This window comes from Tachypleus tridentatus, chromosome 8, assembly GCF_004210375.1.
Source record: "Tachypleus tridentatus isolate NWPU-2018 chromosome 8, ASM421037v1, whole genome shotgun sequence".
In the NCBI taxonomy this organism is placed as follows: Eukaryota; Metazoa; Arthropoda; class Merostomata; order Xiphosura; family Limulidae; genus Tachypleus; species Tachypleus tridentatus.
The window spans coordinates 150,653,419-150,678,670 of NC_134832.1; the positions used below are offsets into that span (position 1 = coordinate 150,653,419).

Genomic DNA, 25,252 nt, shown 5'->3' on the forward strand with positions numbered 1-25,252 from the left:
AGACATATCTCATATTTAGATTATAAAAATACAATATTCCTGTACCTTCCACTTGTAGTTCGTAACTTCTGTAGATAATATGTTGATAAAATTGTGTTTGTTGCTTTTTTTTAACAGTTTGTACTTCTTGAAGACAACGTTAGGAGCTGTTTTTTTTCCTCGCTTTAACAGTTTGTAGTTGTTGCAGACAACGTTAGGAGCTGTTTCTCTTCCTCGCTTTAACAGTTTGTACTTGTTGTAGACAACGTTAGGAGCTGTTTTTCTTCCTCGCTTTAACAGTTTGTAGTTGTTGTAGACAACGTTTGGAGCTGTTTCTCTTCCTCGCTTTAACAGTTTGTACTTGTTGTAGACAACTTTAGGAGCTGTTTTTCTTCCTCGCTTTAACAGTTTGTAGTTGTTGTAGACAACGTTTGGAGCTGTTTCTCTTCCTCGCTTTAACAGTTTGTACTTGTTGTAGACAACGTTTGGAGCTGTTTCTCTTCCTCGCTTTAACAGTTTGTACTTGTTGTAGACAACGTTTTGAAATGATATTAGTTTTGCAGCATATTGCTTTATAAAATTGGGTAGTTTCACTTAGTTTGGCTGAGAAACTAATAATATATTCGTCTAAGTATAAACTGATAGCAATTCTATATATCCTAGAGAATTTGCTAATAATGGTAACATTAAAATAATCATGATAATAATGGTAACATTAAATATATCTTTAACTCATTGATCCAATTTTTTTTACCAAGTCGAAGATTTCAAGAAACTTTGAATTCTCACTCTCTAGTTTGGAAGATACATGGTTCGAGTCGCACGCAATATGTCATTAAACACACTCCACACTTTCAAGTACAACAGCTGTATATATATATATAAGACAGTTAGATATTTTGGCATTAAAGTTATGACATTCAATAATGGAGCGTTATAATCATGAAGTTTGGAACGTCAGGGCCATGACAACCATGCTCGCTGTTAGAAATAGTCGCGTTTTAGCTTAGTAATTTTAACAGCATTATTCTGAAGACATAAAAATTTTATATCGCTTTTAAACAACAGTATTTAGTGATTTCCTTGGTTTTTAAAGAAAGTTTTTTTTATAAATCTAAGCCAGCAAATGGGACTGGAATTTTATCGTTTAACGAAGACGTTTAAAAGAGCTACGCACATGACGCCATAACATTTCATACAGACTTCCTTCCAGCTAACAGGAACAGCTACTCTCTAATAATATTCCCAAAGAATGTTAAAAGATGTTCTAGTCTACAGAGTAGAAAAAAGAAAAGTCTTATAGATATCTGGTAAAGTTCTGATGAAGGTGAAATGAATGAAACTGAATCTTACAAATCTGTATTGAATATAAAGCGTGTATTATAATTAAAATACGGCTAGAAAGTTTTTAGCTCACGTATACGGACGCGTTGAAGTAATAACAGTAGTGAAAATATGCAGTCTTACAGATATTATTTAATAAGAAGAACTATCAGGGCCTTGAACAAACCAGACACATAATTATTACAGGTGCAATTATTAGTGGTCAGGATCTTGAACAAACCAAACACATCAATATTACAGGTGCCTTCATTAGTGATCAGGATCTTGAACAAACCAGACACATCAATATTACAGGTGCCATCATTAGTGATCAGGATCTTGAACAAACCAAACACATCAATATTACAGGTGCCTTCATTAGTGATCAGGATCTTGAATAAACCAGACACATCAATATTACAGGTGCCATCATTAGTGATCAGGATCTTGAACAAACCAAACACATCAATATTACAGGTGCCATCATTAGTGGTCAGAACCTTAAATTAATCAGACATCAACTTTAACAAAATAATCAACAATGACAGGACCTGTAACAAACCGCGACGTCAACGTTAACAAAATAATAAAAAATGACAGAACCTGTAACAAACAGAGACGTCAACGTTAACAAAATAATCAACAATGACAGGACCTGTAACAAACCGCGACGTCAACTTTAACAAAATAATCAACAATGACAGGACCTGTAACAAACCGCGACGTCAACGTTAACAAAATAATAAAAAATGACAGAACCTGTAACAAACAGAGACGTCAACGTTAACAAAATAATCAACAATGACAGAACGTGGTACAAACCGCGACGTCAACGTTAACAAAATAATCAACAATGACAGAACCTGTAACAAACCGCGACGTCAACGTTAACAAAATAATAAACAATGACAGAACCTGTAACAAACAGAGACGTCAACGTTAACAAAATAATCAACAATGACAGAACGTGGAACAAACCGCGACGTCAACGTTAACAAAATAATCAACAATGACAGAACGTGGAACAAACCGCGACGTCAACGTTAACAAAATAGTCAACAATGACAGGAGTTTGAAAAACTTGAATCACTAACATTACAACTGCAGTAGTTACAGAACCTTGAACAAAGTGAATGTATTAATATTACAAAAACTATTTATTGCTAAGAGCCAGATTTTCAGAAAAACTAGAATCATGTCAGGACGCGAAGTGACAGGAGTGGTTTGTGTAATAACAGACATCTTATACAGAATGTTTTAATACAACGGTACCTATGCTCACCACGTAAAAATAAGATAATATTCCACTCCAATCTGGATTATAGAAAATAATAATGATGACATTGCAATGATTCGTCAGTTCTAAATTAAGTCTCACTTGCCTATTGCAGCTTAGATAGTTTTGTATTAATCATTCAGCTAGAAATAATAGATATGATAACTAAACAAATAAAATTAGAATTAACGTATATTGATTAAACATTTTAACAAACCTAGTTAATGGAACTAACATTAGAGAAAAGTGGATTAGAACTTGCTAGCAATACACTAAAAATTACCTGTTTGCTTCTCGTCTCTTTAACTGATTATTTGTCTCTGGAAAAACGAGACGCCAGTGAACACAGAAATTTGTACGTATTTCTTCTCTCATCGACGAAAAACCCATTTAAAGTAACTTAAAAAGCAATATATACACTAATACTGAACCTTTTTTTTCATTACTAATAAGTCGGAAAGATTTAATGTTGCAAATCAGAAAATTAATATATGTAATGATTACTGTTAGGTATGCTTGGCCGTAATCCCAATAATATCACAAGAGGTTCAGCAACATAATACTTTTGGAATAGTTCTGAATAAAATCTTGCCTAGCTAAGAATACAAAATAACATGAGAAGTAACAGAACAGTACGAATGAAACAAATGTAAATAAAAGAATTTAAAATTAAATTAATAGCGAAATTTGATCCAAATAACCACAGTAGCGTCTTACTATGCTATATAAATAACAGATTTAGATGTCTTGTATACAATTAGCACATCGTATAAAAATTGGCCCTTGTGTAAAACCGGGGCATATGTAATACTAGATCTCTTGAAGAAAACTAGTGCATTGTATAAAGCATGATTTGTATAGATTAGTACGTTGTATAAAACAAGAACTTTGTATAATACCACATGTTTTACACTTATGTAGTATGCTGTGTAATCCAAATGGCTTGTACAGATCTAATACATTATATAGAACAGATGTTTTGTGTAATATCAGATGTCCTGTACAGAAACAGTAGATTGTACAAGTACAAAACGAGGTTCTTATTTGATACGAGGCTGAATAAATGTCACATAATATATGTTTATGGTGGTAAAGAGGCTCATTTGTGCATGTCGGCTGTTCCTCAGACTAAACTAAATTAAAACTATTAAATAAATTAATAAACTTCTTAGAGCTAGCCCTTGTCATCCGTAGAAATCAAGCTTTCTCTTAAACTCGCTACAGTTTACTGCCTACACAACATTTGAAGAAAACCCATACCACAAACCAACCACCCTGTTAGAAAAATAAAACTATCTTAGCTGAAGATGTCTCCTACCCAGCCATAATTTATAATTGTGTCTCCTAGCCATACTGTTCTCACTGTTGAATATGAAAAAAGATGATCCATCAACGCTATCAGTTCCCTTTAAAATATTGAACATCTCAACCAGATCCCCAGTAAATGTTCTTTTCTGAAGAAAACGAAAACTGAGATATTTCAGCTCCTCTCACGATACTCTCCATCCCAGGACCTATTCTATTAGCCCTTCTCTGAACCATTTCAAACAATTCAATGTCCTTCCTAAGATAAGGAGCCCTAAAATGAGCAAAATACTCTGAATATAACCTGATCAGTGTGACCCGTACAGTTAAATTATAACCTGTTTAGACCTGTGTTCAGTATTAAATTATAACCTGTTTAGACTTGTATTCAGTACTAAATTATAACCTGTTTAGACCTGTGTTCACGATTAAATTATAACCTGTTTAGACTTGTATTCAGTATTAAATTATAACCTGTTTAGACTTGTATTCAGTACTAAATTATAACCTGTTTAGACTTGTATTCAGTATTAAATTATAACCTGTTTAGACTTGTATTCAGTATTAAATTATAAACTGTTTAGACCTGAGTTCACGATTAAATTATAACCTGTTTAGACTTGTATTCAGTATTAAATTATAACCTGTTTAGACTTGTATTCAGTACTAAATTATAACCTGTTTAGACTTGTATTCAGTATTAAATTATAACCTGTTTAGACTTGTATTCAGTATTAAATTATAACCTGTTTAGACTTGTATTCAGTACTAAATTATAACCTGTTTAGACTTGTATTCAGTATTAAATTATAACCTGTTTAGACTTGTATTCAGTATTAAATTATAAACTGTTTAGACCTGAGTTCACGATTAAATTATAACCTGTTTAGACCTGTGTTCACGATTAAATTATAACCTGTTTAGACTTGTATTCAGTATTAAATTATAACCTGTTTAGACTTGTATTCAGTATTAAATTATAAACTGTTTAGACTTGTATTCAGTATTAAATTATAACCTGTTTAGACTTGTATTCAGTATTAACTTATAGCCTGTTTAGACTTGTATTCAGTATTAAATTATAACCTGTTTAGATTTGTATTCAGTATTAAATTATAACCTGTTTAGACTTGTATTCAGTATTAAATTATAACCTGTTTGGACTTGTATTCAAAACTAAAATAAGATGACACAAAGAAACTCAAAAAACGAAAATTAAAACCCATACTAAAGAAAAAACGTAGCTAGAAGATGTTTATATCAGTTACAAAATGAGCCTAAGCTGAATTATTGCAAAGCAAGATAAATGTAATTTTATAACGAAGTCAAACGTAGCTAATTACGCAGAAACGTCTCAAAGAGTGTTTACAAAGTTACAAGCATTTGGTTTTGAACAAACTGCGTGTACGTAATTTGGACTTAAATAAGTCGACAAATCCCACAGCAGTTGTACTTACTGTAACGTTCATTTCTCTCAGTAAATGTCACGAGAGTTAAGTGTTGTTGTTTTTAAAATGATTTGCAACCAAAAAGATCAACTAATGCTGAAATCGAAATCAGTGTCACGTGATGACAACAATATTGTGCGACGCGCACTGAGCACGTTCCATTAAACATTTACACGAGGGAAAAAGAGGTAAGATAATTTTGAAAGAAATTTAACTGGTCAAGTCGGAATCCTTGGACAAACATCCTTCCACAATATGAGAGTTGTGGCCTGTGATACATAAATTTGCCGGGGAAGTGTCCTATAGACACATGCAAAAATATTAATTATATGGATGTGAAGTGTTATTAATTATATAGATATGACGTATTATAGGTCAAATACAGTTAGGGATGTACTGTATCATTTCTATGATGTATGCAACCGTGATAATTCAAATCTAACTCTATAAATGTGTCTCTCCCAATGGATATAATACACAGTATAATACCACAGTACTCCATCTTGTCACCTAACAAGTCGTGTCTTTGCTATCGTAATTTAAATTGGATCAAACGTAGCAGTTTGAGAATAAAATCATCGTAGGCGTAATAAAGATTATTTTTAGAGCACAGCCACATTGACACACATGTGTCTACAGCAGGACTGCTCTGTACAGTATGACATTAGAGCCATTATAAATTTAATGCTAGTCATATTCTATAAACTATCAACTAACATATGCTTCACTAGTCCAGACCTTATACACCATAAGTCTTGACCCCCCATGATGTTTATAGGTAAAAATAGAGACATAAATTAATGTGGCCAATACTCTGAAGGCCCGTCATGGCCAGTTGGGTTAAGGCATTCGACTCGTAATCCGAGAGTCGCGGGTTCGAATCTCTGTCGCACCAAACATGTTCGCCCTTTCAGCCGTGGGGGCGTTATAAAGTTACGGTCAATCTAACTATTCGTTGGTAAAAGAGTAGCCCAAGAGTTGGCGGTGGGTGGTGATGACTAGCTGCCTTCCCTCTAGTCTTACACTACTAAATTAGGGACGAGTAGTGCAGATAGCTCTCGCGTAGCTTTGCGCGAAATTCCAAAACAAATAAACAAACAATCTTGTGAAAAATGAAAACTAGAAAATGAATCGATTTCTTGCGAGGGAGTGAAGGAACAATACGACCTGGTTAAGTTTTGTACTTACAACAAACAGTTTTATTTCTCATTTCAATATTGTTTACCTCATATTTTTTTGTTGACAGTGTTTAACGTGCTGGCAGTTGGACAAAAACAAAGTGTAACAACTGGAGTTATGTAATTCTTGTCACATTCCATTCTGCTCACTAGAATTTACTTTGTAGCTTTTTTCTATGACGTGTGTTTGTCAACTCAAAACTGGAAAAAGTAGACAGACAGACATGACTGACAAGAGAATTTCCCGTGTGTCACCGATACCAAGATATGTACTGACAGCGTCTTACTTACACACTCACGCTGCATGTATGTATTATACACAGACTTGATAAGCACGAGCGTCTTGTAGCACAGATATTTTTTCTTCAAACTGATACCTCTTAAAAGATGTGATAAAATTATAAACAAAGGCCAAGTTTTATTACTATAGAGGACTGAAACAATACATTGTATCGAAATCAGTAGCCTCCTGTGATTATTTCTGTAATGAAATCTATTACCGAATTACATTCTAGAATATTCTGGCATAGCTGTCTCTTTAAATGAACAAACAATAAAAAAAATTGACGTAATCGTTTTCTGGTAGATTGTGACATTTGAGACGCGAGGCTTTGATTCGTCTAGTGTATAAAGGTAGTAATTTAATTTCTTGTTTCAAATTGGAACATTCGTGGTATGATCCACGAACTGCACACATTTAAAAGAAAGTAAATGAAATGATACTCACATGTGAAAAGTATTTTTGTTAAAATCTTTTGAAAAATATGCTACACCTCAAATTAAAATATGTTCTTAGGATAAAATCGTTTGAGCTTTCCTGAAATTCGTTAAAATAAGAAAATAGCGAGCTGTTCACAAATACTTCACTCGTAGTTTATTATTAAAATATATCTTTAATCCAAGGTGGACTTCTAAATGTAGAAAAACGAATATTTCTTCATTTAGTGTATTTGTTGTTGAGCGCAAATCTGTGGAATGGATCTCCACGCAGTTTCTCTCACGTGTGTTTTAAGCCCGGTTCTGAACGTTATAAGGACTTCAAACTCTCCTCTGCTATCTATTCTGAGAAATTATTGGTTTTGATTAGAATGATCAGTCGTGGTCTATAAATGAACAAAGAATGCTTTCGATTGGTTTTGATATCAGTCTTAAATAGATGTATATAGAGTCAGCTCCGAATTAAAATAACACAGACATTTTCGTCTTTTTACTGTTCACAGGAAAGAGAGAATTAACTTTCTCCTTTACTATTGCTATTCAACTTTACGTTTCAGGTCTACATTATTCAAGTATAACTTCAATAGGCCTAACTAATCTTAGTACGTGGATGCTAGCATTTTAGAGATAAGACCGTAAAAGATATTTCACACATAAAAAATATATATGTATAAACAATTGTTACGTGGCAGTTCAAACCGAGTGATATATTGTAATGAGATTTCATTAAACTTTGTTGGTTTGACTTCCGCGCAAAGCTGCACGAGTGATATCTGCGCTAGCCATCCCTAATTTATCAGTGTAACAATAGAAGGAAGTCATGACCATCCACCTCTTAGAATACTCTTTTACCAACAAATATTGGGATTGACCGTAACAATACAACTCTCTCACGGCTGAAGGAACGAAACATGTTTGGTGCGATGGTGATTCGAACATGCAACTCTCAAATTACGAGTCGAGCGCCCTAACCATCTGCCCATGCAGGACCGCGAATGTTTCAATGAAATTCCAATAAAGTTTTATTTGTTTGTTTGTTTATTGTTAAATACAAACCTACACAATGGGTTATTTGTGCTGTGCACACCACGACTATCGAAACCCAATTTTTAACATAGAGGACTTCAAACCTACCACTGATTTATTGAGGAAGAGATCTCATTAAAACCAACCATTTTATTTGTTATTATCACAATGTCCAAGGAACTCTTGTAAGGACACCTTATATGGTATTCAGCACCTTTGTTAGAGTACCTTACACAGTATTCAGTACTTTTACATGGTATTTAGTATCTTCCTTAGAACATCTTTACGGTATTCAACACCTTTGTTAGAACACCTTACATGGTATTCAGTACCTTCGTTAGAAAACCTTATATGGTATTCAACACCTTTGTTAGAACATCTTATAAGCTCTAGGTAATAATCACAGGTAACTAACAATAATAATAATAACTAATAATAATTATTTGTTATTAAAATATTTAATATTTCTTCTTTTATCTGCCTTGTTTTTACCAATATTAGTTATTAGCGGACTTCATCTGAATGGTGTATAATTAGGACTAATGATATATTAGCGGTTTGTTTTCTACTGTATTTCAGAAAACTGCTCACTTAATACTCACGATAAATGGACTAATTAATGGATTATTTCCAAATTCATGAGTTTCAGTATTGTTTTTACAATATTTGGATTACTTAATGGATTGTTCTCGGATATCCATTCTGTAACGAACGTTTACGATAGGTGTCCTACTTAGTGAACTGTATAAATCTGTTAGTGAACTGCATAACCAGTGTGTAATTATTGTTTACGATAATTTGATATGAAACAAACCATAAAATCGTTATTTTTTACGGGCATTTTGTACAGAATAGTTTTTGAGCAGAACTAGCTTCATACGTTATGTGGTGCGTTAAATATATAAGATGGGAATCCTCACTAGCCGCAGTTCTAATTCGATCACAAATCTGTCTACAGACGGAACTATGAAATAAAAGTTTGTACTTGAAAGAAATATAAATCCATTCAACGAGATTCTTTGTCCTGACTAAAATGGTTCTGAGTGAAATAAATATAATTCATGTAATACATTTAAATTAATTTGATTAAAGGATGGATACGTGTAACCATGAAGGCAAAACAAATGTTAGTGTTGGCATATGTAACAACGTATAACCATGTAACATATGTAACAACGTATAACCATGTGACATATGTAACAACGTGTAAGAATGAAAGCAAAACAAATGTTAGTGTTAACATGTGTAACAACGTGTGACCATGAAGGCAAAACAAATGTTAGTGTTAGCATATGTAATAAGTGTAACCATGAAAGCAAAACAAATGTTAGTGTTAGCATATGTAATAAGTGTAACCATGAAAGCAAAACAAATGTTAGTGTTAGCATATGTAATAAGTGTAACCATGAAGGCAAAACAAATGTTAGTGTTAGCATATGTAATAAGTGTAACCATGAAGGCAAAACAAATGTTAGTGTTAGCATATGTAATAAGTGTAACCATGAAGGCAAAACAAATGTTAGTGTTAGCATATGTAATAAGTGTAACCATGAAGGCAAAACAAATGTTATTGTTAGCATATGTAATAAGTGTAACCATGAAGGCAAAACAAATGTTAGTGTTAGCATATGTAATAAGTGTAACCATGAAGGCAAAACAAATGTTAGTGCTAACATGTGTAACAACGTGTAGCTTAATATGGACAGAAAGAAGATCGTACAAACTGTTAACATATTACTAGTTCATCACAGCCACTAGATATGAAAACTGCGTGTATTTAAGTTTGTAAACGTTTATATAAACGAGAAAATACTTTGTTGAGTGCGAGTACACTAGGTGTTAGAGAGCCCAGACTTTAAATCATGGATCACAACCAATTTCCCTCAAAAATACACTCCGCACTTTGAGGTTCTACGTGAATTACAAAATCGATTTTCAAATTCCACTTTTCTCTCTCATACAGAGAGCTTAATTATCCTCTCGTATTTGTTCAAAACTAGATACAACTATACATAGATAGACAAAACTTGGCTACATTAATTACCGGACTGACTTTTATTTGCAGTTGGTTTTATTAAAAGTTACTACCACTATCTTTGCGCAAAATCGTAGAAAAAACAACTTCCCAGAATAGCAGCAAAACGCTATTCATCAAAGCTATTAGGTGAGCTATATACGTTCTCTCAACTGACATTTAGGATCACTCCACTGTTCGTTTGACAAAATGTATGTCGATATTATATCTATATACAAATATATAGATCAACACAATTTATCTTTCGACTAATAGGAAATACATAAGGTAATATTTAGATCTGATAATCTCAATCTTTATTTTTTCTATTAAAACAGTATCCGTTTAGTTTTTGCTTTTAGCTAGGATGTAATTACGTTTAATAATTAATGTCAATGGTTATGCCGAAGTTTTCAGTGGCTTTGACCAACCTGGATATGTAATAACGTTTTGCTTGTGTTTAAACACACAAAGAATAGCCATGGATGGATGTTTATCGAATCTGATATTGCAAACTTGTGTATAAGAAGACGAATTTTGGTCTTACTAGATTGTGCATAAGGTATTTCCCAGTATTTAATGTCCACTGTGTATTTCCTAGTATTTAGCGATGTTTATTGGAAGGCTTAATGTTTCTAAATCCCGGTGAATTTGCTCCACAGTCTGTTACGAAGCGTTATAAAAGTAGCAGTAGTTTAGTTGGCGGTGGATTCTATTGACTGTTAGCATTCTCTTTGGCCAGTAGTTCTAAGGTAGGGACAGTAATGCCTGAACCTAGGTGTCTCTGACGTGGTAGTTTTCTCTCGACCAAATGTGGCCAAGTGATTACCATGTCAGGATGTGAATTAAAAAGAACCACAGTTCGAGACGAGAAACTACCGGGCACGCTCTGCAATTTCAGCTTTGCGTGAATTATAAGAGTGACAGTCAGTTTTGTTATCCAGTTCAAAGAAACTGGAAAGGATCTTGTGATGGCAGATGATAATTTCTGACCGTCTTTAGTGTCAGGTAATTCGTAAGTTAGTCCCGGAATAGCTAGGTGGTTAAGGCACTCGACTCGTAATCTGAGAGTCGCGGGTTCGAATCTCGGTTGCATCAAACATGCTCGCCCTTTCAACCGTAGAAGCATTATAATGTGACGGTCAATCCCACTATTCGTTGGTAAAAGAGTAGCTAAAGAGTTGGCGGTGGGTGGTGATGACTAACTGCCTTCCCTCTAGTCGTACACTGCTAAAGTAGGGACGGCTAAATTAGGGGTGGCTGTAGCAGTTTTGTGGGAAACTAAAAAAAAAAAAATTCGGAATTTCACACGTTTGCGAATTTAAACTTCACAAAATTGTTTTGGTTTGAATAACAGATTTTCCAAGATCCAGCTGTACATTCTTTATCTATCACGTAAAAACTTTTTAACAAATCGGGAAGAAACAAATACTCTTACTTAGATCAAATTATTATTTCTTTTTCCACAAGGAATATTTTTTGTTATTACGTTCCTTAACAAAAACACAAACAAACTGGAAAAATAAGGAAAAACATTAACTTCAAATGAATATTTATCGTCATTCATTGAGATTTGTTTGTGAAATCTACAACTCAAAATTACGTGTTCACCAGCAGTAACTCTTTCGCCCCTGTAGTAGGTTAAAGTACACGTATCACGAAGTTTGGAGCGTTATGTTCAAAGTTTTCAGTATCGAAACGTAGTTTATAATTTAAATTTTTAAAATTATGTTTTATTTTAAAAGGAGTGTGTGTGGTTTCGTGTATCAAAGCCACATCGGACTATCTGCTGAGCCCACCGAGGGGAATCGAACCCTTAATTTTAGCGTTGTAAATCCGTAGACTTACCACTGTACTAGAGGGACTCTAATTTAAAAGAAAATGTAAAGAAAAAATATTAAGTATCAGTTTTTGTGTGTCATATAACATGTGCAGTTGTCTTACTGCTAAGTTTATAGTTTATTATGCCCACCATAAAACATGCACACGTAGCTCACGAATGCGAAACTCGATTTTGAGATAAAGACAAGATAATCATAAAATTCGAACCTTCTACCTCTATGGTTTGCTAGGATACCAACATATTTAGCAAATCTACTAGAGTGGCTCCACCCTTCAAATCAATAATTTGAAAGTTCTTAACTTGTACCACTTACTTTTAAGTAGCTGAAATTTATAACTAATAGAAAGAGAATTTTCCTCTCTACGAAATTTTAACAGCTGTTTGTTAGTGACATGAAAACAAAAGAAAGAATTTTGCCGAAACTGTAGACGTGTAATCAATAAGTCGTTTCTCTGAACAGAAACGGGACTTTTTCAACTCACATACACTGGTGGCCAAAATCTTAAGGCCAATGAACATGAAGAAAAAATATGCATTTTGCGTTGTTAGACTCAACCACTTATTTGAGTAGAGCTTCGAAAGATGAAAATAAGAAAAGGGAAAATAAAAATAAAAACGTTTTTATAATTTAATAGGGAAAATGTGAACACTATGAAATTAGCTTAAATACTAGCTGGTCAAAAGTTTAAGACCATATCAAAAAGAAGTCTTAAACAGGGTAGGAAATCCCCAACAAGAGGTCTCAGTAGTGATTTACACGGTCGTCATTGCGAATAACTTCAAACATTCGCCTTGGCATCGTCGATATAAGCGTTTTCAGAAGGCTGGCTGGAATGTTATTCCAAGTGGTGAAGATGGCTTCACAAAGGTCATGCACTGTTTGGAATTGACGTCCATTTCTATGGACTTCCCTTGCCATCCACTCCCAAACATTTTCAATGGGATTCAGTTCGGGCGAACACGCTGGATGGTCCAAAAGAATCACGTTATTCGCCATGAAAAAGTCCTTTGTCCTGCGGGCATTGTGGATTGCAGCGTTGTCCTGCTAAAAGATCCAGTTATTTCCACACAAGCGAGGGCCTTCAGTCAATAAGAATGCTCTCTCCGACATGCCAATGTAGCCAACTGATGTTTGACGCTCCTGTATAACCTGAAGCTCCATTGTTCCATGGAAGGAGAAAGCACCCCAGATCATGATGGAACCTCCTCCTCTCTGTCGTGTAGAAAATGTCTCCTGTTGGATATCTTTATTGTGCCAGTAACGTTGGAAGCCATCTGGACCATCCAGGTTAAATTCTCATCAGAGAACAAAACCTTCATTCACTTTTCTACGTCCCATGTTTGGTGCTTCTCAGCAAAGTTTAACCGAACTGTTTCGTGGTGTGGAAGGAGACGTGGCCTTTCAAAACGTTTAAGGTTTTTAAAGCCTTTCTCTCGTAGATGCCGTCTTATTGTTCATGAGCTGCATTCTGCGTTCGTAAGGGCCTTAATCTGGTTTGACGATCGACTGATGACTTGCCGAACAACCCGTCGAATCCTCCTGCTCAACGCCGGCGAAATTTTCTTGGCCGACCACTTGAAATCCTCGTTCCGTATTTCTCAGGGTCTTTTAAGAAATTTGCAACAGCAGTTTTACTACGCCCAGTCTCACCAGTGATGGCACGTTAAGAGAAACCTTTTTACAGCTCGACAATTCTGCCACGTTCAAACTCTGTCAATCTTTTAGCTTTTGCCATGTTTTTACCCAATGTAACACAGGAGATGTCAGTGAGAGATGTTGACAACGCTAATGCTTGAACACAAATGACTAAATTTCGTTACGTGTTTACTGATTAACGCTTTGTTTCAGTATGGTCTTAAATTTTTGACAAGCTAGTATTTAGGCTAATTTCATAGTGTTCACATTTTCCCTATTAAATACTAGAAAAGGTTTATTTTTTATTTTCCCTTATCTTATTTTCATCTTTCGAAGCTCTACTCAAATAAGTGGTTAAATCTAACAACGCAAAATGCATATTTTTTCTTTTATGTTCATTGGCCATAAGATTTTGGCCAGCAGTGTATACTTTACTTAGAAACCCTAGTAAATTACAAGAAGTTTGAGGATAGTAATACAGTAATTTCATAATTCTTTTAATTTTCAAACATAGAGTAGTATGTACACACGAGTGCAAAATTTCGTAATACGGGTATGTACACGAAATCAATGTTTGTTTGTTTGTTTTTTTAATTTCGCGCAAAACTACTCAAGAGCTATTTGCGCTGGCCGTCTCTTATTTAGCAGTGTAAGACTAGAGGGAAGGCAGCTAGTCATCACCACCCACCGCCAACTCTTGGGCTACTCTTTTACCAACGAATAGTGGGATTGACCGTCACATTATAACGCCCCCACGGCTGAAAGAGCAAACATGTTTGGTGCGACGGGGATTCGAACCCGCGACCCTTGGATTACGAGTCGAACGCCTTAACCCACCTGGCCATGCCGGGAAAGTCAATATTTTTCAATGTATTTCTTATCTACATCTTTTAGTCTCAAAGCTAAGTGTTGTGATTTTCTATAAATACTGCATCTGTGGCATCATAAGTAGCAGTAATTAGTCATCATGCTGGTGTTACACCTTCCTGATGTAACTCGTCTCCATGGTGTTACACCTTCCTGATGTAACTCGTCTCCATGGTGTTACACCTTCCTGATATAACTCGTTTTCATGGTGTTACACCTTCCTGATGTAACTCGTGTCCATGGTGTTATGCCTTCCTGATGTAACTCGTGTCCATGGTGTTACACCTTCCTGATGTAACTCGTCTCCATGGTGTTACACCTTCCTGATGTAACTCGTGTCCATGGTGTTACACCTTCCTGATGTAACTCGTGTCCATGGTGTTACACATTCCTGATATAACTCGTGTCCATGGTGTTACACCTTCCTGATATAACTCGTTTCCATGGTGTTACACTTTCCTGATGTAACTCGTGTCCATGGTGTTATGCCTTCCTGATGTAACTCGTGTCCATGGTGTTACACCTTCCTGATATAACTCGTTTCCATGGTGTTACACCTTCCTGATATAACTCGTTTCCATGGTGTTATCCCCTTCCTGATATAACTCGTTTTCATGGTGTTACACCTTCCTGATATAACTCGTTTCCATGGTGTTAAACCCTTCCTGATATAACTCGTTTCCATGATGTTACACCTTCCTGATATAACTCGTTTCCATGGTGTTACTCCTTCCTGATATAACTCGTTTCCATGGTGTTACATCTTCCTGATATAACTCGTTTTCATGGTGTTATACCCTTCCTGATATAACTCGTTTCCATGGTGTTAAACCCTTCCTGATATAACTCGTTTCCATGATGTTACACCTTCCTGATATAACTCGTTTCCATTTCCCCAATGTCTTCATGAAACCTTTCCCCTTGTTCCTCGCTGACGGCACCAAATTTTAAGAGAAATTGTCAGTATGTAAGAAATGAAATTTCAAACTCCTATTACAAGCCATCTTTTGAATTTATCGAACATGTTATTCACAATAATAAGGCCTGGCATGGCCGAGCGCGTAAGCCGTGCGACTCGTAATCCGAGGGTCGCGGGTTCGCGCCCGCGTCGCGCTAAACATGCTCGCCCTCCCAGCCGTGGGGGTGTATAATGTGACGGTCAATCCCACTATTCGTTGGTAAAAGAGTAGCCCAAGAGTTGGCGGTGGGTGGTGATGACTAGCTGCCTTCCCTCTAGTCTTACACTGCTAAATTAGGGACGGCTAGCACAGATAGCCCTCGAGTAGCTTTGTGCGAAATTCCAAAACAAAACACAATAATAATAATTTGGGTCCTTGTTGCTTCCTAAAAATTTGCCGATAAGATCTTTAAAGGCAATCACGCTTCTGTTTCAACTTCCCTCACTGTCCATCCGAAGTCAATTTCCTTATCTGAGGCTTAACAAATATTTACCACAAATATAACAGAATGTATGTGGGTCATTTACATAATTTCTTGTTGCCATAGAAACGAACGAGTGATATTGAAAAGAAAATTAACGCACAAACACATACTGTCCACAAATGATGCAGCCTATTAACAGTATTTTTATATACTAGTGGTATGTTTATCATGGGTGCTAAAGTGATCAATAAGGACGTCACGTCGCGATTGGCCTATAGAAATCTATAGCCAATGGTTGTCAACATTTGAAGCTCAACAAAATATGATCCGATTTCAATGAAAATGATTCACTTATGTAAAAATGCATATGAAGTTTTATCAAAGATTCGAACGTGATGAAGAAAAACATTGATATTACTTTCGGATTTCGCGAACAGGAATTACCGTCGTGTTATTATACGTTAAACTAGTAGTTTTTCTGACCAAGCCGTTTGATTCACGTGCTCATAAAGTAGCGTCAAATTTGAAAACATCAAGTAATTTTCATTGTCCAAATTCTTTGCTTTCCTTAAAATAGTGAACAAGCTTATATTAATAGAGAAAAGAACTCGATGACTTATAATGTCTGAAGAACCGTCATGTTATTTACCTTCTCAGACTTAATTTCAAGCTTCAAAGATCTAATATTCAACTGCCGGCATTTGGCTTAATATGATTTACAAATATATATATTTTTTATAAGTATTGTAGATATAAGTTCATGACTCATATCTATGTAATGATTTCTTCTTAGATCATGAAATGTTTATTATGATGGGTTTCCCTCATTTATTTCCTTTGGGAAATAATGAAAAAAAAACCAGCAAATCATGTCTGCGTTATCGGTTTAGAAACTGACGTTAGAAAAACACTAAAAATGTCTAATCTTTATTTATATGCATTAACGTTTATAAACCGTAGAGTTGTATACAGGTGTATGTGTGTGTGTTTACATATATACTTGGCTAAGCTCTTGACTTGAATACATACAACCAACTGGTCTACTATCCACTAAGCACCTGGTGTTTCAAAGCAACATTAAAAATTGTTAAAGTAGACCTCGTTAGAGAGCAAAATTATTTTGAATTTCGCGCAAAGCTACACCAGGGTTATCTGCGCTAGCCGTCCCTAATTTAGCAGTGTAAGACTAGAGAGAAGGCGGCTTGTCATCACCACCCACCACCAACTCTTCAGCTACCCTTTTACCAACGAATAGTGGGAGTGACCGTCACATTTTAACGTCCGAAGGCTGAAAGAGCGAGCATATTTGGTGTGACGAGGATTCGAACCCGTGACCCTCATATAGATAGAGAACATTAAAAGGAAATGCTGTTTGCATGCAGCAACTAATTAACCATGATATATTTAATGTAATTATAAATGCATATTGAAATAAAGACTTCTAGAAATAGCTCTGACAAAAACTTATAAAAGGGACACGAAACCTGACAAAAAACAATGTCTTAGGTTTTAAGCTGATAAACAGCCTTCCATCAAAGACAAACGAACAAAAACGAGGCTGGATTGTTCTGTGTGCTAAAAGTGATGTGTTTTATGTACTTTGATAGCAAACTAATATTACACAAGTATATCAGCAAAAAAATATGTTCAGTTTTGACAACCTCAGTAGATTTTCTTGAGATACGAACACAATTTTATGGCAAGCTTATAACACGCTCTACTTTCTCCTTATTTATACGTGTTTATAAGAACAACTTGTGCTTTTTCTGGGGAAATATTGAACGTCAAAGAAATTTACGGTTATTACTACATAAATAAAGCTTGTATGTTAATATACAAGTTACGAAAATGTTTGTTGGTCACGGTTAACTGTAGATGTTACAGTATTGGCCAAAATGTTTGAATGTTTTATAACAAATAAGATCATTATCATTAAAGTAGATTACAAATGCACTTAACACTGTCAAACTGAGAAATGTGTTATATTAAACATCTACGTATGTAATTTGTATAATGAAGCAGCTTCTATGGAAGTCAGGAATGATTTATTAAAACATTAATTAAAATAATTAGAACAACGTTTCGACCTTCTTCAGGTTAACACATTTTTACTCCAAGTGGATTTCTTGTTATTATAGATTTATTAGAAGTGTAAGCAATTTTATCAGACACCTGTAGAAAGATGGGTAATTCTACATTTTATCTCTCACCACAAAATCTTACCAAAATATATATAGAGAGGAAATATGACATTGGATTATTATAGCTAACGTCTTTAACGTTATATCAGTTTATATTAAGCATTCATTATTTGGCTTAACTTCCTCGTGATCTAATAACATCCGCAAGGCGATGTGGAATACTGTCCATAAGGTGATTTTTCGTTCTATCCAACAGTTCTCAATGGGATTACAATGTGAAAATTTTGCTGGCCATAAAAATATGGTAACTTCCTTTTGCTCGAGATGATCTTCAATGATATGTGGAAAATGGCATTGTTATTCTGAAGCACAAACTTATTGCCAAACCTTTACATAGCATATGGCAGAAATATCATCTCCATATGGTGCCTATAAAAGGCACCAGTGACGTTTATTTCGAGGATATGAAGAGTAGTTTTTCACCATGGTGAATAGCTGCCAAAACATGTACTGCACCACGTCCTGAGTGTTTCCCGTAGGAAAGATAGTCTTTCTCATCTGCTCTTCGGGCAAACTGACGAACACAAATATTAACATCGATCTTAACGAGGCAATAACAGAAGTCATCTGAAAAGATGTCATATTGTACGTGTCCTAATTACAAATTAGCATGTTGTCGTACCCAAGTAACACAGTGATGGTCGTGAATTCTGGTTAGTATCTGTTTGCAGGTCGCCCTTCTCGCAAAATAACCTTGTTTGGCTAGTATTCTATTCACTATTATTCTGCATACCCTAAAATGAACGTGTGCATGCCATTTATGTCATGTCATAAAGTGTTGCAAGAATTTGTTCGACCTTTATGTGTTAACCTGACCTAAACACGGACATCTCGGGTCGTAGGTTTCAGTATTTATCAATATAATTTCCTGAAACAACGCTTACTGTAGAACCATGACGTTTCAAGATTCTGGATACAGTAAACTGGGGGTACCCAATAGCAAATGTCTATTTGCTTCATATGACGTCATATAACTTTTGACACGTGACGAAACATGACTGCACTAAATCTGAACACATTTTTGGTCTGTTTCGAAAAACATTATACCAAAATCATATCCTTTTATACAAAATAGGCATCTATGTTTTGACAAACATCTTATACAGACCAAAATAACAACTCTTACACGTTAATCAGATTAGGCATTAACTTCGTTTTTACAACTCGTGGATTTGCTCAATAACAAAACTACACGTATGTAGACATTAACGTTAATATAGGACAGTAGACAAACATTTTGGCCAAAGCTGTATTTTCACACCTCATTAGAAGAGCATAAATAGCTGTATCATGTTGTTTAGTTCACAGTTCCTGTTAACATTTACAGAGGTTTGAAATTGTTTGTTTGTTTTACTTTATTCGTTCGTTAAGCTCAATCAGCACTTGTTCCTTAATACGAGCCTTCCCAGCGGCACAGCGGTATGTCTGTGGACTCACACCGCTAGAAACCATATTTCGATAACCGTGGTGGGCAGATCACATGTAGCGCATTGTGTATCTTTGCGCTTCATTCCAATCAAACAAACAGACCTTGATTATTCGAAATGAGTGGAACTTAAATTAGAAAATTCTTGTTTAGAAGTTAGGTATACACGGCTCTTTCACCTGAAATAATTCTGTATTCTCTGTACACATTTTAAATTATTCCAATTCCACTTGAGGTTATGCGCGTTGGCGTATAATTATTAACTATTCTTCAGGCTATATTGGATCCGCCATTATGTGGTTACAATTTGCATATGAAAATGTGACAGTTTAAGACTCACCTCGATTTCAGCTACTAAGAAACAGTCACTGAAAGAGATTAGTTAACCTCGAAGTAAATAACAATTTGAAATCTTATCTAACAAAGAACAGGAGTCTGCTTACCAAGAAAAGTCCAATTAAACAATGGACTTAATCCGGTTTTGATTGAACAAAACAATACGGAAACAATACGGTTCGTTTAATGAGTATAAATGGTATTTTCATCTTGCTCATTGTAGGAATCAACTTAGACCTAGTCCTGGAGGGGCCCCGGCATGGCCATATGGTTAAGGCGCTCGACTTGTAACCTGTGTGTCAGAGGGTGATTCCCCGTCACACCAAACATGCTAAACCTATCAGCTGTGGTGGCGTTATAATGTGAAAGCCAACTCTACTATTCGATGGTAAGAGAGTAGCTCAAGAGTTGGCGGTGGGGGTGGGGTGATGAATAGTTACTTTCCGTCTAGTCGTACAAATCTAAATTAAGGACAAACAGCGCAGATAGCTCTTGTGTAGCTTTGCGCGAAATTCAAAAGAAACGGACTAGTTCTGGAGGTGCAGAATAAGCGTGAAAGACACGTTATTGGATATCTTCACCCCCGGTACCAGTACCCCACAAGCTGGAGTACTTAGTCTCATCTTATTCATCTTGTATATGAAACAAATGCCTCTAAATGACTCAATATTTAATTTGGCTATAAGATACAATATACAACCACTATTAAGAGTATTAAACATCTGGCTTAGAGCATTGGAAGACTTACAGGTAGTATATAATCAAGTAGCTTCATCAGACACAACACTCAAATACCATAAGAAATATATAAATACAAAGAACTGATGAGCCACTTAGAGAAGTATATCATTCATGGACAAAAACAGAAGTACATTTCACTTTAAAATAAAATACACCTTATTATTGAAATGGCCACTCAGTGGTAGACGTTACAAAGTTTTTCAGGTACATTAACAATTTTATTTCTGAAAATAGGTTTATTTTATCTGTATTAAAGTAAATGTTTTTGTGTATAGTACATTACTACTACTGCAACAGACTGTAGTATGAACGCAGGACTTTGAGTAAACCTACGACAGTGATTTGTTTGTAATTACGTAACATTGATGACGTCATCTCATAATATGGGCAAGGCCATAAAATAACACTGTGGAATTTAGAAAATAAATCTATCATAGTGTAAGTGTGGGAGGTATCACTGGAAAAACTCTGTGTGAATTAAAGTAAATAAAACCTCAGCAATCTGGACACGACACAGTTAGAGCTTTTAGTGTCATCTAGCGGTGAAAACTTGACCAAACTACAACACCAAGAAATAAAGTTTTAAACAACAGAAAATAACAAAAAAAAACATTTCAGAAAGAACGAAACAAACGAAACGTGAAACGTGAAGGATCCGACGTGATAGAGAAATATTAAATATTAGAAGTCTTATAAAAAAAAGAATAAATATAAATAAATAAATAAAAGAGATGGAGGGTTTACCCCGACCCTCCAAAATTCAACAAAATCTGATGTAGTGTGGACGTTGTCAGGCCTAGTGCCTAGCAACTCTTATAAACAAACACTGTAGCTTTACTTTTAATTAAACAGGACCAATAAAAAAATTCATCCCGAGCGGTATTTCTGCGGACTTGCAACGCTAAAATCCAAGTTTCGATACCTGCGATGGGAAGAGAACAACCAGCTGGTTCTGTGGTTTTGTTAATTTCAAACAACAATAATCTTACGGAAATAATGTTTATATGGTTTATTGTTAATTATTGGTTTGTGCTTTTAGAAATATAACCTGAAAATATATGAGAAAGGCATCATAAGATTTTGAACAGTACATATTTTTATATGTATATTTATATTTTTATAGATTTTATAACCTAAGTAACAGTTTTGGACACAAAATAAGATCTTGAACAGTACATATTTTTGCGTGATTTTATAACCTAAGTAACAGTTATGGACACAAAATAAGATTTTGAACAGTACATATTTTTGCGTGATTTTATAACCTAAGTAACAGTTATGGACACAAAATGTAAAAGAAAAAAAACAATTTCGCACCCTGTAAAAGATGTCTCTCTGTATTTGATAGCTCAAATCTTACTTTTAACTAATATTATGATATCAATGCTATGATAAAAAGTGCATTTACCACGACAGTAGAGCAAAATTACTGTAAGCGTCATATTTTCTCAAATCGGTTTTTTTTGCTTCTTCAGTAAACACATAATGCGTCAAATCGCCATGCCGCTGCTCTTCGATGTTTTACACTTTGAATACCCAGTGTTTGTAGAGTGAAAAAAAAAAAGACAACACTCAGCCATAAATTTGTTTTGTTTTTGTGTTCGTTAGACATAAAATTATAATGGATCATGGGCGCTGTTCCCACCATAAGGATCAAACCCCGAAATTTAGCGTTACGAAACCTTACGTTTATTGCTGATCCATTACGAAGTAGTGAAATTATCCATCTAACGGTAAAAAGAAGAGGCGAATTTTTCTTTGGAAAAATAATAAATAATTTTACATCTATACATGTCAAATAAAAATGAATCTTAAAGCTAGGCCTAATAACCTAACTCAACGTGTAAGAAAAAGAGAGACACCATAACGTACCTGTGAGGAAGTTAACAGTGTCTTATCAAGTTTTTTCTGAAAATGCTACTAATATGTTGTAGGATGGTTTGTTATACAGCAAAACTATTTTAAATTTTCGCGCAAATCTACACCATGGCTATCTGCGCTAGCTGTTCCTAATTTAGCAGTGTAAGACTAGAGGGAAGATAACCAGGCATCACTCTTCAGCTACTCTTTTACATTATAACATCCCCACAGCTGAAAGGACAAGCATGTTTAGTGTGACGGAGATTCGAACCCAGGACCCATAGATTAGGAGTCAAACGGCCTAGCCACTTGGCCATGCCGGGCCGTCTTTGTTGAAAACTTGAAGAAAATACAAAAATTCCAAACATTTTCTGTATCTCTGTTTATTATGTGTAGAGATTATCTTTGTATCTTCATAAATTGACTGAAAGATAGTGGAGTAATTGTCAAAAACAATTTCAAGATTTTGTCGTGTTTTTGCAGCATTTGGACACTTCTATAATTATTTAAAATGAACAAATCCACCATTTTTGTAAGTAAATCTGTAAAATAAATAATATTTACATACAATCTCATGTAAAATGGTCGAAACAAGGGAAAGTAATTGAAAAAACCCCAATTTATATTTTTTTAATGGCCTTCATCCTTCTAATAAGATTTGAAATGAGCAAATTCGTTTTTATGTAAAATGTTGGGTGCATAAAATGCATCCTTTTTTTCCATTTTGGTTGTTATAAGTATGACCGTTAGGGGCGTTCAACTCGTAATCTGAGAGTCCAGAGTTCAAATTTCCGTCACATCAAATATGCTCTCCCTTTGAACCTTGAGGTCATTATGTTTTGAAGATCAGTTCCACTGTTTGTTGGTAAAAGAATAGGCCAAGAGTTGACGGTGGGTGGTGATGACTGCCCACCATTCTTCTAGTGTTACGCTGCTAAATTACGAATGGCTAGCGCAGATATTTCTCGTGTAGCTTTGCATGAAATTGAAAAACAAACAAGTATGACCACACAAGAGAACAAAATATGCGTCTTCTGGTTGTTAGATATTTTAAAATGTAAAATAGTTAAATAAAAACTAAACAGAAATATTACTGCGCGTATTACCAGAAGATATGATCTTACCAAGTTGCAAAATAAGTAAAACAAGTAAATTTACTCAAAAATGAAAAGACAATTAAAAAAAAACTCAGTCTGAAACCCACCAATGAAATGCTCAATCTAAAACCCACCAATGAAATGCTCAATCTGAAACTCACCAATGAAATGCTCAATCTGAAACTCACCAATGAAATGCTCAATCTGAAACCCACCAATGAAATGCTCAATCTAAAACCCGCCAATGAAATGCTCAATCTGAAACTCACCAATGAAATGCTTGAGCTTTCTATAAATATAAACTATTATAGTAATAAATGGTCGAACTTTTAGCTATATTAAATTACTGAAAAAAATACACACGATATCCAAAAACAAGGACCACAGTTTTCCAATCTTTTATGAAGATTATAGCAAACTCTCCAGGTCTCAGTCTAAATTCGATCGATACTGAAAATCTTAAATCTCTGAATTGTGTGTATGAATGATTCACGTGGAAAAGGGCTGTTATATACCCTCTCAAAATCGATCAGTTTTTGGTGGCAACAAACAACCTATGAATGCCTAAAAAAATAAAAAATAATAATTTCCGATACCTTCCGTTCTATCGCAACTTTACACGTGCTGTGCGTTCTCTTCCGGATTTATTTAATAATAATACTAATTTCAACATAAAATCCAATTCCATTACTGTAAGCATAAGAACCATCCTGGACAATAAACTAAACGAATGGAAAATGCTTAAAACAGAGATAAGAGAAACAAAACTAAGAATTTCTGTTGTATTTATTCATGTTTCTCTTCCTTTAGAATTCTAATGTATCTCTTATCTCTGTTAACTCCAACTATAAAGAGCTCTCAGTTATCACTATTGTTAACCAACTGTTAAAATAAAAACATCTTTTATGTGCACTGAGAAAACACAAACATAATGTAAAATTCAATAAAGAACTCAGGCTCTTAACTGTATTAACTGATTGAAACGTAATGAATACCGAAATACGTATTTTTGTTCCCCATTTTCTCAATTACAGTGTACCTGTTTCCCTCGTATTCATTGGATAAATGGTATGCTACTAAGTGGCTGAATGTCCGTACAGACTACCAGTGGTTGAATAATATTGTTTCCTACCTGTTGATATGGAAGATATCTTTCTTTTCAGGTCTCTATGTTAGATTCCCCCATCTGTGTTGTGTGGCGTTGCTCCTAAAACGATCTGATCTGCTATCACTTTTCAACTGTTGCCAGCCGCTTGAGAGCAGGTATTAAAAGGCTCAAAAAATAGATCGCCACCTAGTAGAGGAAAGAGGTACTATCTATTTATTTGTAAAGTATCAAAGATCTTTCATAAAATATTGTGTTTCATGGTCTTACCAAAGATGGCCGAAAAATTAACATAGCTGCGATCAACACGCTATTATGTGCTGTCGGATTCATTAAACATGGCGTTTGATTTTCTGAACGAATAACACAGAATTGAGTGTAGCGTGTTGACGTGAAGAAAGCTTACTGTATTATCTGAAGACATATTTTAGGCGAAGTTTCTATCTGTGAAGTAAGATGAAGTCATATTTATGGCATTAAAAGATACATCA

The 25,252-nt window shown here is 35.0% G+C and overlaps 1 pseudogene across 1 annotated transcript in view; it reads right to left on the minus strand.

Annotated features, from left to right (window-relative positions):
* Window positions 1-24,891, minus strand: part of LOC143224322 (neuropeptide F receptor pseudogene) — a 162,529-nt pseudogene extending 137,638 nt beyond the window's left edge. Inside the window, exon 1 of the transcript XR_013013333.1 lies at window positions 24,789-24,891. The product of XR_013013333.1 is annotated as a neuropeptide F receptor pseudogene (transcript). The remainder of the gene's footprint in view (window positions 1-24,788) is intronic.
* Between the last annotated feature and the right edge of the window lie 361 nt (window positions 24,892-25,252).